Source organism: Bos mutus, chromosome 1 (genome assembly GCF_027580195.1).
Source record: "Bos mutus isolate GX-2022 chromosome 1, NWIPB_WYAK_1.1, whole genome shotgun sequence".
Taxonomy (NCBI): Eukaryota; Metazoa; Chordata; class Mammalia; order Artiodactyla; family Bovidae; genus Bos; species Bos mutus.
Genome location: NC_091617.1, coordinates 126,542,611 through 126,555,229, shown reverse-complemented (window position 1 = coordinate 126,555,229; position 12,619 = coordinate 126,542,611). Strand labels below are relative to the sequence as shown.

At 46.3% G+C, this 12,619-nt stretch overlaps 1 protein-coding gene and 1 pseudogene across 6 annotated transcripts in view; one reads left to right on the top strand and one right to left on the bottom strand.

The window, feature by feature from the left end:
• PXYLP1 (2-phosphoxylose phosphatase 1) overlaps positions 1–12,619 on the top strand; it is a 117,095-nt gene that overhangs the window by 78,398 nt on the left and 26,078 nt on the right. The window lies entirely within an intron of this gene.
• Positions 9,491–10,155, bottom strand: LOC102273087 (large ribosomal subunit protein eL15-like; annotated as a pseudogene).

Genomic DNA, 12,619 nt, shown 5'->3' with positions numbered 1-12,619 from the left:
CAGAGTGGCGGGGGCCCAGCTCCCAGACCCTGAAGCCACAGCCTTGGGTTTGAATGCTGCTCAGCCACTTAGCTGTGGTGTGCCTTCGGCAGGCGTGGCCTCCAGGAGCCTCTGTTTCTTATTTCATAAAATGAAGTTCATTGTTGCTGCTTTGAAACATTGGTATGAGAAGGGAGATTTTGTGGGAAAACCTTTGGCTCGGGAAGCTCAGTCAGTGTAAACAGTACGGAGTCCTGTCACGATGCTTCCTCAGAAGCCAGAGCTCTTGGTATCCCAAAGGCTGCTTCAGCCATTTGTGGAGAGAGCTTTGGAAACAGAGTGTGTGTGTGTGTGTGTGTGTGTGTGTGTGTGTGTGTGTGTTAGTCGCTCAGTTGTGTCTAACTCTTTGTGACTCCATGGACTATAGCCCACCAGGCTTCTGTCTCCATGGAATTCTCCAGGCAAGAATACTGGAGTGGGTAACCATTCCCTTTTCCAGGAGATCTTCCCAACCCAGGGATCAAACTGGGGTCTCCTGCACTGCAGCAGATTCTTTACCATCTGAGCCACCAGGGAAGCCCCTTTGAAATAGTATATCGTGCAATTCTTTCTTTTAAATCAGAGTCCATCGGCCATGATAGGGGGTCAGTCTGCACTGGTCATCGGTATCTTGGGCAGGGCCCTGGTGGACCAGAGCAGGTTTCTAAGGGAAATGTCCATGGTGGACTGGAAACTCAGCTTCCCAGGTAGAAGCGGGCGGTTAACCCGCCAAAGTGAAGTTGTCTTCAGTATCTGAAGCGCTCTTATCGCTATCCAGTATCTGTAAGAGGAGTCAGACCAGCCCTGTGTGGCCTGGTGACCATGGAGACATATTTCAGTTCAGCAGCAGGTGAAGCTTCCTGACTGTCAACATCATGTGGAGGTGGACTGGCAGGATGCACAGCCTGGAGCATCACTCTGTGAAGAATGGAATAGTAGGCAGGTCACTGGACCTGATCCCATTTAAAGCCTTCTCACACTCTGAGGTTTGGAGAATTTTATCGTTCCTTGTTGACCTAGTACCTTGAGTTGGCATAGCGCTGTCCTTCAGCAAACATTCCACTGTGTGCTTGGCCCTTGGGGTTTCATCTCTCAAGGGCCAAAGGAACTGTCTGTCTAGTGAAGGAGAATCCTGAGCAGATGCTTGGCACACAAGGTACAGTGTGCTCAGGCAGGAAAGCAGTGGCCCCCCAAGGAGCTGGGAAAGAACGTGGACTCTGGAGCCAGACTGCCTGATCGAGTCCCTGCCCTGCCACTTACCAACTGTGTGAGCTCAGGCATGTTTGCTACCCTCTGCATGCTCATCTGTAAAATGGAGAGGGGGACAATGAGAGTTTCTGTTTCATTGGGTTGGTGAAGGATATTTCATAATACACCTAGAACAGTTCCTGGCATATAGTGATCACTGTATGCATGCTTGTTAAATAAAATGATTGAGATGCATTATGACAGGGTGACATGGGAGGATGGAGGACAAGAAGCCAGCCATTTGGAGGTCAGGGAAGACTCCCTCCCAGGGAAGGTGACATCCTAGCTCCAGCCTGAAGGGATGAGTTAGAGTTGTCCATAAGGAATCTGGTAAGGGCGTTCCTGGCAGATGGAGGCAGGTGTGCCAAGGCCGAGCAAGAGACAGCAGGGCCAGGTTAGTCACCCGTGTGTGGCTGTGAGGGTGGACTATGCCAGGCCACCTACATCACCATGTTATACCTCGAAGATGCTAGAGCCCCTGAAGCAGGAGGACAGAATCATCAGATTCGTGTCTGGGAAGGGCTACAGTCTTGTACAACGGTTGCCAAAGAGTGGTCTCCTGAGCCCCTTGATTAGAGTAGCCCTGGGAGTTTGTTAAAGTGCATGTTCCAAAAGCAAAGAAGAGCAGATCTGTGCCCCTCCCCAGAGAGTCAGAACTGTGGTTCCCCCTGGGGGTGCTAATGTACACAACAGTTGGGTGCTGCCCACTCAGAGGCAACTCGGGGGCTACGTCCCTGCTCCAGTGGAAGGCTGAGGAATGGCTCTGATGAAGGTGTCGGGCCCAAAAGGAAGGAACAGAGCTGAGAGCGTCAGATGATGCTGCGGACTTAGAGCTGATCTGGGGTGCAGTGCAACCAGGGTGGAGAGAGAGGGGAGTGTGACTCAGAGGTCTCGTAGGCTGCCCCCATTCGTGCGTCCACGCTGTCACTCACACAGTCCCTTTTCCACCTGGGGTGAGTGTGCCAAAGGCTGAAGGAGGTACCCAGAACACGGTCTGGGAGGTCAGCTGTGTGGGGCCAATGGCCCCCGAGTCTGGACGAAGAGACTGGGGGAGAGTGCTCTGAGCAAGCAGGCAGCTGGATGGGCTGGTGGGGAACAGGGGAAGAGCTGGGGAGTTGGTGAGGTGTATCAGGGCTGTTGGGGGTACCAGTGGGCACAGTGCGTGCAGGTCCTACCGGAGGCGATTCCAGGGCCTGAGCCCAAGAGGAAGCCTGTCAGAGCCCCTGTTTGCAGACCTGTGTCCAGCATTCCCTGATCTCCCTGGAGCCCATGGAGGCTACTCCAGTCCCACAGCCTGCGGGCTTGTATTTTTTGGCCCAAGCAACGTTCTCACTTTGGAAAATTTATTTACCAGTGTTTTTAAACTAGGCAATTTCACATAAACTTCTAGCCCCTCTTTTTTTTTTTTTTTTTTAGGATGACATCTCAAAACCTATTTTATTTCAATTTTCAGAAAATTTCTCTAATATAATCCTAAAGTACATTTTTATGTGAACTTAAAGAAGAACACTGTTTCCTATATGCAGCATGATGTTCTATTTTTCAATGACCAACTGAATATATAAATTATCTGTTTTGAAGAAAAACTGTAAAAAAAATCAATGGAGATAAATTCTAGTCCAAGCTCTGCCCTGGCCTGCTTTCTCATTCTTAGAGAATTTACAGAACCTATTTCATCTTTAGTAAATTAATATACTTAATTTTTTAATTTGTAAAACTTGCAACTGCCCACATTGCATCTGATTCACCTGCCTTTGTCTCATTACTTTACACCTTTTATGACGATCTTTCAGAAGTACTGCACAAAGTCTTCATTTATTCAAATATGGAGTCAATACCAGTATCACATATTTTAATATTTGGTACTTAGAGCTCCTTTCACTGTCATGAAATGCTTTTTCAATTTAAGCAAACTGAAATTTTTAATGTTGAATCCCTTTATTTTTTTTTTTTAATTTTTCAGCACTTTATTTTTTTTTATTTGATAAATTTAACGCCTTTTATTGCCATACCTCATTTTACTGTGCTTTGCTTTAGTGAACTTTATAGATACATGTTGTTTTTTTTTTTTTCCTTGTTAATTTTCTGTTTAGTTGATCTATCCATAAGTGTGAGTGGGGTATTAAAGTCTCCCACTATTATTGTGTTATTGTTAATTTCTCCTTTCATACTTGTTAGGATTTGTCTTACATACTGTGGTGCTCCCATGTTGGGTGGATATATATTTATAATTGTTATATCTTCTTCTTGGATTGATCCTTTGATCATTATGTAGTGACCTTCTTTGTCTCTTTTCACAGCCTTTGTTTTAAAGTCTAATTTATCTGATACAGTATTGTGACTCCTGCTTTCTTTTGGTCCCAATTTGCATGGAAAATCTTTTTCCAGCCCTTCACTTTCAGTCTGTATGTGTCCCCTGTTTTGAGGTGGGTCTCTTGTAGACAACATATGTAGGGGTCTTGTTTTTGTATCCATTCAGCCAGTCTTTGTCTTTTGGTTGGGGCATTCAACCCATTTACGTTTAAGGTAATTACTAATAAGTATGATCCCGTTGCCATTTACTTTATTGTTTTGGGTTGAGTTTATACACCATTTTTGTGTTTCCTGTCTAGAGAATATCCTTTAGTATTTGTTGGAGAGCTGGTTTGGTGGTGCAGAATTCTCTCAGCTTTTGCTTGTCTGAAAAGCTTTTGATTTCTCCTTCATACTTGAATGAGATCCTTGCTGGGTACAATAATCTGGGCTGTAGGTTATTTTCTTTCATCATTTTAAGTATGTCTTGCCATTCCCTCCTGGCTTGAAGAGTTTCTATTGAAAGATCAGCTGTTATCCTTATGGGAATTCCCTTGTGTGTTATTTGTTGTTTTTCCCTTGCTGCTTTTAATATTTGTTCTTTGTGTTTGATCTTTGTTAATTTGATTAATATGTATCTTGGGGTGTTTCTCCTTGGGTTTATCCTGTTTGGGACTCTCTGGGTTTCTTGGACTTGGGTGATTATTTCCTTCCCCATTTTAGGAAGTTTTCAACTATTATCTCCTCAAGTATTTTCTCATGGTCTTTCTTTTTGTCTTCTTCTTCTGGAACCCTATGATTCAATGTTGTAGCGTTTAATATTGTCCTGGAGGTCTCTGAGATTGTCCTCATTTCTTTTAATTCGTTTTTCTTTTATCCTCTCTGATTCATTTATTTCTACCATTCTATCTTCTAATTCACTAATCCTATCTTCTGCCTCTGTTATTCTACTATTTGTTGCCTCCAGAGTGTTTTTAATTTCATTTATTATGTTATTCATTATATATTGACTCTTTTTATTTCTTCTAGGTCCTTGTTAAACCTTTCTTGCATCTTCTCAATCCTTGTCTCCAGGCTATTTATCTGTGATTCCATTTTAATTTCAAGATTTTGGATCAATTTCACTATCATTATTTGGAATTCTTTATCAGGTAGATTCCTATCTCTTCCTCTTTTTGTTTGGTTTGGTGGGCATTTATCCTGTTCCTTTATCTGCTGGGTATTCCTCTGTCTCTTCATCTTGTTTAAATTGCTGAGTTTGGGAGTCCTTTCTGTATTCTGGCAGTTTGTGGAGTTCTCTTTATTGTGGCGTTTCCTCGCTGTGTGTGGGTATGTAGAGGTGGCTTGTCAAGGTTTCCTGGTTAGGGAAGCTTGTGTCAGTGTTCTGGTGGGTGGAGCTGTATTTCTTCTCTTTGTTCAATCGCTATATGGGGAGGGAGGGAGGGATGCTGCAAACAAATGACACTGGCGTGCGCTCGCAGTGCCTCAGCCACACTGGGTCTGCCCCCGCTCACGGCGCGTGTAGCCTCCCTGCCCACACTGCTCAGGCTCTAGGTTGTTCCGCCGGGAACAATCCGAGGCTGGCCCTGGGTTGCATGCACCTCCCAGGTCCAAGCCGCTCAGGTTCAGGCACTCAGGTAGTCCTCAGAGGCGCAGACTCAGCTGGGGCTGCGTTTTGTGCTCTTCCCAGGTCCGAGCAGCTCAGGTGATGAGGTGTTTGGCGAGCACCAATGCTGCGACTTATCGCCTCCCCGCCACTTGGTTATCTGGGTGTAAAACCAGCGCACCTTCTCAGGCAGATGTTGACCGTCCAGACCCCCAATAAGTTTTAGTTAGCAAAGAAGCCAGTTTTATAGATAATGTCTCTCTGGGGCTGCGATTGCCCCCTTCCGGCTCTGGCTGCCTGTCACCGGAGGAAGGTTTGCAGCCGCTACCTCTGTTTAGTCCTTTGTTCCGTCTTGCGCGGGCTGGCGGTGTCTTAGGTTAGGGCTGGCTTTTTGCATGGTAGATATCCCACAGTCTGGTTTGCTAGCCCAAATTATTTCGCTCAGATAGCGCTCAGGTATTCAGGCCAGATTCTTACTCTCAGCGATGCAGCCCACGCCACGCCTCCCTGCCCAGCCCCGCTTGCTAATGGCGGATGCAGGCGTCTGCGCTGCTTCTCCGCTGGAGGAGTTACCGTAGGGCTCGCAATCTCGAGTTTTAATTGTTTATTTATTTTTTCTCCCTGTTATGTTGTCCTCTGTGCTTCCAAAGCTCGGCACGGATTCGCAGTGAGAAGGTTTCCTGGTGTTTGGAAACTTCTCTCTTTTTAGACTCCTTCCCGGGACGGAACTCCGTCCCTCCCTTTTGTCTCTTTATTGTCTTTAATATTTTTTCCTACCTCCTTTCGAGGAGTTGGGTTGCTTTTCTGGGTGCCTGATGTCCTCTGCCGGCATTCAGAAGTTGTTTTGTGGAATTTACTCGACGTTTAAATGCTCTTTTGATGAATTTGTGGGGGAGAAAGTGTTTTCCCCGTCCTACTCCTCCGCCATCTTGGCGCCTTCCCCTCTAGCCCCTCTTTTAAGAACCAGACTGTCCACAAGCTGCGGCCCACAGTCCTTTGCAGGGACCTCAGCTGCAGCCGGCTGCAATCTGAGTAGGGGTGGCGAGAGCACTGTGCTGAGCCCTGTCAGCTCTGGAGTTTGTACTCCATGTACCTGCAGAGGGGAAGGACAAGGCAAAGGTGAAATGTGGGTAGATGGAGGAGGAGAGGCCGTGAAGGAGACAGGGCAGCAGCAGGGAGGGTGGCTCCGAAGCCAAGGGGCAGGCGACCCACCCCAGGTTCTCAGGTGGGCAGCCGAGGGACCCCAGCCTAGCCAGATTTTGTGCATGTGTGATGTGTGTGCAAGTGGTGTGTGTGTGTGTCACTGGTGTGTTTATATGATGTGTGTAAGAAGTGTATGTGTCAGTGGTATGTATATGGTGATGTGTATGCTGTTTGTGAATGTGTAAGTGATGTGTGTTTGATATGCATGCAACTGGTGTGTGTATGTGATGTGTGTGGTGTGTTTAAGTGGTGTGTGTATGTATAAGTGGGCTTCCTGGGTGGCTCAGTGGGTAAAGAATCTGCCTGCAATGCAGGAGATGGAGGAGACACAGGAGACGCAGGTTTAATTCCTGGGTCAGGAAGATCCCCTGGAGAAAGAAAATGGCAAACCACTTCAATATTCTTGCCTGGAGAATCCTATGGACAGAGGAGCCTGGCGGGCTACAGTCCATGGGGTCACAAAGAGTCAGCCATGACTGAAGCAGATGAACACAAGTATGTATAAGTGATGTGGGGTGTGTATGTGTGTGGTGTGTATAAGTGGTGCATGTATGTGTGTGGTGTGTGTATGTGTGGGGTGTGTATGTGTGGGGTGTACATAAGTGCTGTGGGGTGTGTGTAAGCGGTGTGTGTATGATCCTTTTCTTGGAGATTTATTTTGTTTGATTTTTAAATTTTTATTTATTTATTTATTTTTGGCTGTGTTGTGTCTGTTGTATAGACTTTTCTCCAGTTGCAGCGAGTAGGAGCTATTACTTGTTGCAGCGTGCGGGCTTCTCATTGAGGTGGCTTCTCTCGTTGCAGAGCACAGGCTCTAGGGTGCATGGGCTCTGTAGTTGCACCTCCTGGGCTCTAGAGCACAGGCTCAGCAGCTGTGGTACACTGGCTTAGTTGCTCCGCGGCATGTGGGATCTTCCAGAATCAGGGATCAAACCCGTGTCTCCTATATTGCCAGGCAGATTCTTTACCACTGAGCCACCAGGGAAGCCGCTTATTTGATTTCTGAGAATTTTCAATTTAGTTTTTCTTTGAATGTTTTGTGTGTAACTGCCGCATACAGTTAAATATCTTTGGGTAGAAAAAAAGTTCTGTAGATAAGTGACAAAGTTAAGCTAGACAAATCAGTGTCTTAAGTTCATGTCATCCTTATTTTGGAGGAGGTACCAGGTGGGCCCTTCCATGAACTAAAAATGGGACACATTTATGTCTGTGGATTATTTCTAGTTTTCTTCCAGGATGGAGACATTGTTTCTCTCTCTCTCCCTCTTTCTTCCTTCTTTCTTTCCCTCTTCCTTTGTTTCTGATCTTAGAGAGTTTCTCCTAAGAATAAACTGGAGGATAGAGATGTATGCTCAAAGATGTTAGTTGCAGCCCTGCTTGTAGTAGGAAAAGGGGGTCAAGAGCCAAAACGTCCAACAGGAAATACTCCTGCATCCATTACACCATATTTATGTAGACATCTCAGTATTGACTTGAAAGGTTGTCCATAATATATTTGCTAAAAAGACATGTGGTACCTTTATGTGAGTGAGTGTGTGTGTGTGTGTGTGGGTGTAGTCAGCAGTATTGGTTAAGAAGGTGAATCTCCCATTTTATTTTATTTTTTTTGGTTTAATAGACATTTATTCTGTTATTATATAGTTGAACAACCTCTACACACAAAATAATATGATTTAAGATTTTTTTTTAGTTGGAAGGAATTTGGGTCTTAAAAGGTTTTGCAAGCCTGTTTTCTGGAAATCACTTAAGTGGGCCTTTTTAAGGACCCTTGAAGAAAAAGAAAAATTGGTTCAAGAAAACCAGCAATTAAATTTCAAAATCAAACTATTTATGAAGATAGCAAGCCAAGAATTGGGGTAATTCCTCTTCTGTATTTCCTACACTCACATCCACCCTGAGAAACAGAAGCCTAGTCTACGGGAAGACGTGATGGAACAAGCAGAATGAGGTGGTAAGGGCAACCACAGCTGGTGGCCCATCAAGCCTGGAACGGTAAGGCTGGTTGGAGTAGGGATGGGAACTATAGACAACACGAAGTTGGAGGCCAGCTGAACTTGCATTGACACCAACGACATGAGTTTTCTCAGTAGCCTTTTAAAAATGGAGTGCCTTGACCCTAGAGAACAGATTACATTTAGCAATGATACTTTTAAATATAACCACCCCTGTTTCCCCCATCCCCTAATGCGGCTTAGAGAGTTCATGATGGTCGCAAACTAATACTACATATAAAACATTTAACTTTTTGATCCAAGTTTTTCCTATCATCCTACACTTGAAAGGGATCTGATGAACACCAAACTCCCAATCCTAACATCACTACCTTACAAACCTTAGGGCTAATAACTCCCCCCTCACTTATCTAACATTCAACTTTAATTGACACAAGTGTAAATGCAACCATTTTGCACAAAGTTCAGTATTCTACAGATCCCAAAGCCTGAACCAGGAGCTTTGTATGAACTTCAGTGCTACCACGGAGGCCAAGGCAATTTAATTTAGGTAAACCAGGATTTGATTCGTCAGAACCCTCTTGCAACAGGGCTACTCAATTCTCTTTAAAATGGTGGCATTACTTTAATACTTTTTGCCTTTCAGAAGCAGCAGTTACACAAATGTAATATTAGATTAAGCCTAAATGTGGGCCCTAGTCAAAAACTTCATTATTTTTCTGCATATGATCATGAGAAAGGATCAGGACACCATTCACATTTCCAAGGAAAATCCAACTGAAAACATTGTCCCTGCCAAACTCCATAAAACTGCAAAGCGTTGCATCACCCCAGTAAAGCTGCAGGTCTCACCACATGCATCAACAAATCTACAGGGGTAAGTTTATGTACTCCTTTTTTACAGAATTTTACACCTCTTGTACTAAACAGCATTTTAAACACAGACATATCAATTCCCTAATAAAGCAAAAACAAAGGCATTTCCCTTATTAAAAACAAGATATACCATCACTTCATATACACTTATATGTGTAAGTATAAGTAACTTCAATAAGTTCAAACATTATTGCACTTTAACTTTCATAATTTGACAATGCATTCAATGAAGCAATCTGAAGGCAACTAGTTTTAACAGACAAATTAAAAAAAAAAAACACACACACACTTTTAAGCAGACAAGAACGTCCTAAATTGTTTATTAGGTAAGAACTTTACCAACATTACTTACATTAGTGGTAGCGGTGGAGCTGGAGAGTATCGCGCCTTCTCCAAGCTGCAGGGCGAGAGCCACCAATAGTGTGGTGGACTTGTGGCCCTTGCTCAGGCCGTGGCTCTTTCTGCCTGCAGACGTCAGCCCCCGCATCTCCCTGTGCTTGTGGACTGGTTTGGTGATCCACTGAGTGTCAGGGTTTCTTCTGATAGCTTTATGGAATGGATCAATGAGGATAAACTCTAAGAATTTGTATGTAGACTCTTCACCAACCCAGTAGGAATTCAGGACACTCAGGGCCCCACAGTGGCGGCCAGCGCGCCCCTCCGCAACTGACGGCAAGCTTCGGGCAAACTTGAGCTGGTTGACACCATGGTGGACAGGCTTGCCGTAGGTGGCACCCTTAGGAACTGGGCGTTTGCAGCCACCGCGGTGTACACGGATCCAGTATATGACATAGCCTTGCTTGGCCTTGTAGCCTAGCCTGCACGCCTTGTCGGTTGGGTGTGGGGCGCGGGGCGCGGGGCGCGGTGCAGCGCTGAGAGCTGACGGTACTGCCAGCAGTGCACCCGCAGCACGTCCGACTGCTTCCTCCACAGCTCCTGGATGTACTTGTAGGCGCCCATGTCGGCTCACCCTGATGGCTGCCGCCTGACAGAAAGGATGAATCTCCCATTTTAGAAGAGAGCAAGTTATCAGTTAGTAAAACTAGAAAGTGTTAGTAAAATGAGTCAGTGAATTCAGGAGAGTATGTGCCGATTGCCAAGATTGTAGGAAAAGAGACAAATAGGAGAGGAAGCTGCGGGACGTTGACACTGGAGGAACAACTGAATAGAGGTGAGTCAGGGACCCAGTGGGAGCCTGCGTGGGCGGAGTTTGCACTGATCCGCTTGGGCCTCATTTCTCGTTGTCTTGGCAACAGGGCTCCAAGCTGACGACATTAATAAAAATAAAAAACAACTTGAAGTGAGATAAGTGGTAATCAGATGCACAGCCCTGTGATATTGGTAGCACTCTGCCTTGGGGGAAGGGGTTGGAGGGGGAGGTTTTTGAGACTGATCAGAAGTGAGGTCTTGAGGGTGACAGAATCTGAATCCTGAATAAGAAGGTGCAGTCAGGAATGCCCACAGAGACATCGGAACCATCTCACTGTGCTTCCTGCCGCTGTGGCCCCAGCCCTGGATGCCTCACTGGGGCCCTGCAGAGCCGGCGCCCAGGGTGAGAGAAGCAGAAACTCGGCCACAGTGCAGGGCCCTCTCTGATTTATCTGGTTCTGGCTCCAGCATCGTCTCTTGCCCTCCCTGCCTCCTTCCTTCTTTTTCCTGTGTCAACTGAGGGGCTGGACCACACTGCCCTGGAGTCTGCTTTATGGGGAACTCGGAACCCAGCTCTGCCTCTCCCCAGCCCCAGGTATCTACCAGAGGGTGAGATGACCAGTCTTCACAGTATCCAGATACCTGCAGGCACGCAGCACATGGTCTCTCACTCAGGTGGCCTCCCCAGGACTCTCACATCCACTTGACCGCTCTTCTTTTTTGACTGTTTTCATAGAAGTGAATGACCAACCTGGACCCACTTTCCTGGGCTGTTGGTTTGGTGGCCTCAATGGGATACAGACCTTTGAGACACAAAAAACTTTTTGCTCCTGGGGAAGGGGCAACAATGTTCTTGAGCCATAGTGACCTGGTCACCATTTGTACTGCAGTAGGGATGGCACCCCACTCGAGTACTCTTGCCTGGAAAATCCCATGGATGGAGGAGCCTGGCAGGCAACAGTCCATGGGGTCGCTAAGAGTCGGACACAACTGAGCGACTTCACTTTCACTTTTCACTTTCATGCATTGGAGAAGGAAATGGCAACCCACTCCAGTGTTCTTGCCTGGAGAATCCCAGGGACGGAGGAGCCTGGTGGCTGCCGTCTATGGGGTCGCACAGAGTCAGACGTGACCGAAGCGACTTAGCAGCAGCAGCAGCAGGGACTGGAGCACCATTCATCTCCGGCAGGACTTCCAGCCACACACACTGCAGCGTTCACTGTGGGTTCTCTGGGTGGTAGGAATATGCGTGACTGACTTCTTTTTATACCTTAGTATCGGTGCCTATTTTAGGATGAACACATGCTTATATGAATTGTTTTCATTTTGTAAAATGAAAAAATCTCTACTCGAGGGTGTTGAAATTGGAAACCTGTTTCCAGGTGCATTGCGTTCTTAACCTGAGTCTATGGACATCTGCATTGTCTCACAGGGTTTCAGGGGTGCTATGAATCCCCAGAAACCAAATGTAAAACAGTGTACACAGTCCTTTTTCAGGGCTGAGGATCAATAGCTCTTACCAGATTCTCAAAGGTAAGGTAGAGAGGATCCAGGCCCTGAGGTGGTTGAGGATGGCTGGGGCTCTTTTCATAGTTCTTTTTGGGGATCTGTCTTGGATGTCTGTCTGATTCCTAGTTTCTGTCATGATTCAGAGTCTTTGGCACTTGCAGCATCTAACCCGAGGGACCCCATTTGGTCAAGGCCAGTTTGCAGTGGCCCCAGAGGAATGTGAGGAATGTTTCCTGGCCCCTCCAGGAGGCTGCAGCTGGGCTTGGGCTCAGGTCACAGTGGGACCCCCGCCCCTTGCACTCTGGCCACCCTTGGGGTTAGGTCTCAGATGTCAGAGGGGGTCAGGCAGGGAGGAGATAAGAACTTGGAACAAACAGCCTAGGGCAGGAGCTGAGTCCTCAACCCTGTGAGCACCCCACTCCCACTGTGGGGCTCTGGTGGTCTGGCTCTGGCTTTTATTTGAGAATCACACACATTTTTATACTCAGTGCAGGCTAGAGAAAGAAAGAATATTAAAGACACTTTAGTGGATGGAGGAAGCCTAAGGGAATTATGGGAGTTGTCTGTCAGAGCAACTCCAGTAAAGAGAATTCAGGGCAACTAGTTGTTGAATAACCTACAACAGGAGGATGCTGAATCCACCAAAAAACGATACCCCACATCCAAAGACAAAGGAGAAGCCTCAACAAGACAGAAGGAGGGGCGCAATCATGATAAAATCAAATCCCAAACCCACTGGGCTGGCAGCTCACAAACTGGAGAATGA